The sequence below is a fragment of the Sinocyclocheilus rhinocerous genome, unplaced genomic scaffold (assembly GCF_001515625.1).
Source record: "Sinocyclocheilus rhinocerous isolate Xijiao unplaced genomic scaffold, SAMN03320098_v1.1 scaffold364, whole genome shotgun sequence".
Taxonomy (NCBI): Eukaryota; Metazoa; Chordata; class Actinopteri; order Cypriniformes; family Cyprinidae; genus Sinocyclocheilus; species Sinocyclocheilus rhinocerous.
In genome coordinates this window covers 876,087-881,552 of record NW_015659024.1, presented here as the reverse complement: position 1 = coordinate 881,552, position 5,466 = coordinate 876,087, and the positions used below count along the sequence as shown (strand labels likewise).

At 35.0% G+C, this 5,466-nt stretch overlaps 2 long non-coding RNA genes across 2 annotated transcripts in view; both read right to left on the bottom strand.

The window, feature by feature from the left end:
• Positions 1 to 359, bottom strand: part of LOC107723275 (uncharacterized) — an 8,067-nt gene extending 7,708 nt beyond the window's left edge. The window contains exon 1 of the long non-coding RNA XR_001637908.1: positions 296 to 359. This is a non-coding gene — a long non-coding RNA (uncharacterized LOC107723275). The remainder of the gene's footprint in view (positions 1 to 295) is intronic.
• A 2,938-nt stretch (positions 360 to 3,297) lies between these two features.
• LOC107723276 (uncharacterized) overlaps positions 3,298 to 5,466 on the bottom strand; it is a 5,273-nt gene continuing 3,104 nt past the window's right edge. The window contains exons 2-3 of the long non-coding RNA XR_001637909.1: positions 3,485 to 3,615; positions 3,298 to 3,347 (exon numbers count right to left, since the gene is read on the bottom strand). This is a non-coding gene — a long non-coding RNA (uncharacterized LOC107723276). The remainder of the gene's footprint in view (positions 3,348 to 3,484; positions 3,616 to 5,466) is intronic.

Here is a 5,466-nt window from a genome sequence, read left to right as displayed (position 1 = left end):
GCATGAGTGCAATTAAATTCATAAATTCATGTGGAGATTAATGTTTTAAATATACAATTTTGAATACAGAAATATGATTTAAATAATTGAAATTATATGCTAAAAATGAAACTAAATCTGCCAGCAGGTGGCGGCAAGTCACTGATTTTATCACCGAGTCATTCATTCAATTGATTTGTTCGAACTGCGGAATCATTCAGGAATGAAGCAAGTGACTCTCTTTATGAACTGACAGAAGAACACTTTAATCCCTGAGACTGTGTTGAATCTGCTGGTGTTAGTGTTGTAGACTCACCGTCAATCAGTAGAGGATTGCTGATGTAGCGCGACACCAGAATATTCTCGTCCAGTGGGATCTGACTCGGCTGAAACACCAAACTTGTGTTACGAAGCAGCACAGAACAAAACTGTCAGATTACAAAAACTGAAGGTGTCTGAATATATTTTGGTTTGACTGTATCTATTTGATAAATGAAGTTAACCAACTAACAATATACATACTCTTTTGGTTTCTGTATCCAATATTTAAAAAATGTACAAATGCAATAAAAATATCGGTATCGGCATCGGTATCGGCAAGTACCAAAAATAAAAGTATCGGTATCGGGCGAGTACTGGAAAAAGTGGTATCGGTGCATCCCTAATTTTTGGCCATCAGAGGCACGTTGATGTGAACAGCAGAAAACCATGCTTAAAAATGCTCTCTGCTATGTACACAAATCAGCACATATATTATATTTTTGCTGCTTGTTCAACTTTAATTAAACTAAAGCAACACGATTGCTGAACCTTTTTTCACAACCTAATTTCACTGTGTTCAATCCACTTGGATATGTAATCTGAAGTTTATGTAATTCATTTGTGTTGGGACTACATAAATCATTTTTGTTGCATTAGCTGAAACTGCATGGGTGGATTTGTAGCTCCCTACATGATTCACATAAAACTGAACCAGGAGAGTAAATGCTGAAATTAAGTGTTTTTATGCACTTTTGAGCAAAGACAAATATTTGTTAGTTTAATATTCAGTTATGTTGGATATTTAGTTTTTGTGGTTATCATTGTGTAGCAGAGCTTGTGGTTAAGATGGTTATATGATGACTGTGGTGTTTGTTGCTTCGTTTAAAGAACAGAGACATACTAAAAATGTATGTCTAAAATTAAGATTAATTAAAAACTTACCTTAAAAAAAAAAAAAAAAGAGTAAAATCAAAATGCATTTATTCACTTTGTTAATTTTTACATTACTTAGTAAAGTAACTTCAGTGGCTTTTACTTAATACCATGTGCAAAATTTACTTGAGTGCAAAAACTTGCAAAAGACAAAGACTGTCTGTCTACTTCAAATTTCATGTTTATTTCAATGTTACTTGCAGCTTCTTTGAATTTTTTTCTGAAATGTACTAGCAATTTCTGAGTGAAAATTGTTTCAAAGTAAATCTACAACAATTTGTTTCAATGTAGAGCACCAATGCCAATGCATCTTAACTTTGATAGACTCACCAGCACAATCAAACAAGACTGAAAACAACCACAAGAAACACTGTGTGATTTGACGGAAGATGAAAAGATCCCATTAAAACTTTTGCAGCTAAAAGAAGAGAAGAAAAATGTTCACATTCATATATTCCATCTGTGCCATTTGAATCATTGTTGGTCTATATACTCATGGCCACAGTCTCAATTTTTTATTTTTTGCAATAACTATATGTGACCCTGGAGTAGGGCTGGATATGGCCAAAATTTATATCACAATATATTTCTTAATTTCGGTCGATACGATATAATTCCGATATCGATATGAACACTATTTTTTTTAAAAAGCCTCATAAAAACTGCCAAGAACACCCACAACAGATGTCTGTACCTAAAAACTTCTGAAAAATGAATTTTCCAAGTCTATGAAACCTCCTCCTATAAAACTATATAATATTTAAGAAAAAAACAGCACAAATAAATTAATGTTTACCTTATATCAAACTATAGGCTGACATACACTACCAGTCAAAAGATTTTTAATGTTTTTTAAAGAAGTCTCTTCTGCTCACCAAGCCTGCATTTATTTGATCCAAAATACAGCAAAAACAGTAACATTTTGAAAAAAAATTTACTATTTAAAATAACTGTTTTCTGTTTGAAAATATTTTTTTTTTTTTTATGGTATATCAAAAAGTGTATATTTTTTAAATGTGATTGTTGGTACATTTTACCAGTTTTTACCATACTTTCAAAACAAAAATTTAAATAGGAAAAATATGCAATATGAAAATAATTGAAGACAAAATGTGTTTTACTGAGAAAAAACAAGATTTGTTTTTAAAAAAGCCTTTTTCCAAAAGGTACATCTGGAAAAAGGGGGGTCGTCTTATATTCGGCCAATACGGTAATATGCATTGCTAAGAACTTCATTTGTACAACTTTAAAGATGATTTTCTCAATATTTAGATTTTTTTGCACCTTCAGATTCCAGATTTGCAAAAGCTTGGAAAGCTTATTTATCCAGCTTTCAGATGATGTATAAATCTCAATTTTGAAAAATTGACCCTTATGACTGGTTTTGTGGTCCAGGGTCACATATTAGCATCCACACCAAAGCACTGATAAACGACAGTGGTTTTTTTTCGTTCATCAGCTTAAAAAAAGTTTTGAAAGTAATTCCAACAATATTGTTTCTCTGTGTCATTATCGTTGCTGTTGTGGTGTGGACTTCCCTATTCTCGTAGAATTAGAATGATTGCTAAAGCTTTATCATGATAGCTATCATCTTTGGTCTGAACGGGCCTTAAGACGCTGTCCAGTTTATTTCATCGGCTCATGCCTTGGTTGTGAATGATACATTATGTCGCCTCAAGCCCGCCAGTGATACGCAGCGACAAAGCAACATGATCTCATGCATTTTCTCAGAGCTGGCAACCGTTAGCAGCACAATGTACGTGTCTCCAGTGACACAACAAAACTGAGAAGAACTCACCTTTATGCAAATGAGCGAAAATGACTAACAATGGGAGTGAAGTCGGCGGAGAACCTGTGATCTGTCTCCTGTCAGAAAATTGAAATCAATCATCGTATGTAGTTATAATGAAACTTTTTATAATTAACTCAAGGGAAACTTTGTGTTTACCTTAGTAATCAAACTAAGCCCTGTCCAGTCTAAAGTATTGTGGGATCGATTTTCACATCAGAAACACACCAGTGATGTCTTAAAATGCTGTCTACGTAGGCAGTCTCTGGAACATGCTCCAGATGAGCATTGCTCATATTTACCACGTCATACTCACATTGCTGACCAGATGCCTCTGCCCCTGGAGGACACCACTGGTTTGATGATCCACACGCCCTTGTCTTTGCTGAAGGAGCATGCATGAGGACAGAGATAGTGTTAATAAAGCCCAGCAGAGAAGCAGACACATTTTTCTAATAGACACTGTTTATGTTAATAGCCAAACACCCATCCGAGTGCTGATTGGACGAGGTGCCCACTCACTGCTGAATTCCTGGTACTCTGCAGGAAGCACAAAGGTCTGGGGTACGATGTGGAAGTTTTGAAAGCCGTGGGTTTGCTGCATCCTCTGGATGTTTTTGTAGAGCCGGTCTTTTCTCGTGAGCTTGTACGACCTGGAAAGCGACGGGAGCGTTGACCGTAAGTACTGAGGATGAGGTTAGCATCTGAGATAGCGAGGGGAACATAAACCCTTGAAATAACACCGCAGCGGCAGCACATGGTCAGTTTGATCTATTGCGCCGTTTCAGAGAGGCAGGCGTCCAAGCAAAATGTACTCGGCTCAAACTGCCAATGAACACATGCTGTTAGTCCGCCCACTTGGAAGCTGGTTGTGTGGACGCTGTTGTTGCTGAGTGAGAATGTGTGACTTTTAGGGGTGGGAATCTTTAGGCACTTCACGGTCCGATCCGATCCCGATTCTGGGAGCCACAATCCGATTCCAAAACGATTCTTGATCTACATTTTTCATCTGCTTCGCAAATACATCTTTACAACTTTACATTTCAACCAAAATTGCAGTTTCTATGCTTTTTGTTTATAGTTGGAATCTCTGTAAGTCAGTACTGCCATCTTAAAAATAGGGGTGCGATTCAATACAATTATGATTATCAGGTCAACGATTCGATTCAACTCAATATCACGATGCGTCACATTCTCAATTTTCAATATTACTGCACATTTTATATCAAATTTATTTTGTGCAAATTTTATAATTTATTAAATTATATAAACAAGCTACTTTTTTTAATAATTACATATTTTAAAAATAAATGTCCTTTAAGTAGGCTATCTGAAAGTTTACAGACAATCATAGTTATGGGTTTTTATTTTTTCCTCAGCATTATTGTTTTTGATTATTACTGATGAGATCACAGACAGTGGCAGCTTTAACAGGCTGCATTTACACTAATGCACAGATCTATTTCGATATATCAGATGTTCTGTCCTGTTCTGAAAACATAACTGACCATGCTCAGAATTAGAATCGATTCAGTATCGTTGAAGAGAGAATCGCGATGCATCGGAGAATCGATTTTTTTCTCCCACCCCTAGTGACTTTGGTAACATATTATCATTGTGGGATACACACGGCACACCACATACTAGTGTTTGGTTGAACATGTTTCACAAATCACAGGAGTGCCCAACACAGAGGCTATCCCAGAATGCTCACTGAAAACCAGACAAAATGTGAGCCTGCAGCACAAAAACAGTCTTAAGTCGCTGGGGTACATTTGTAGCAATAGCCAACAATACATTGTATGGGTCAAAATTATTGATTTTTCTTTTATGCCAAAATCATTAGGATATTAAGTAAAGATCATGTTCCATGAAGATATTTTGTAAATTTTCTACAGTAAATATATCAAAAAATTTTGATTAGTAATATGCAATTCTAAGAACTTAATTTGAACAACTTTAAAGGCGATTTTCTCAGTATTGTCAAAACATTTAGGATAATGTAAGTACACAAGTCAGCAAAATATATAACACTGTTCTAGTGGTTTTTGGATATTTTAATAAAAAAACTTACATATTGTGCCTTTAATTACCAAAAAGTATCGATGAAAAAGTTTAATCTGATTAAGGAAGGACATTTGTTTGTGCTGTCAAGGCTGGGTTGACAAAACTGATTAATCCATTTTAATCTTCATTTTGATGAACAATTATACATAGATTTTTTTTTGTAGTCTATGCCGTTTTCTTCTGATGTGTGAAATATCACTGTACATTATTTGAAGTATGTCTACCATCCAATAACTTTCAACTCGCCACAGATCGCCACATTAAAGAACATGACTGTACTGTACAAATGACTGTACTGTACCTGATATATCCTCCTGAGAACCATAAAAAAATGTTTTGTGCATTTTGTTGTTGTTTTTTTATGACACTACATTGGTTGGAGCATTAGAAATAAATGTAGAAAAAAAACCATTTTTGAAAAATTTTATCTTATTCAT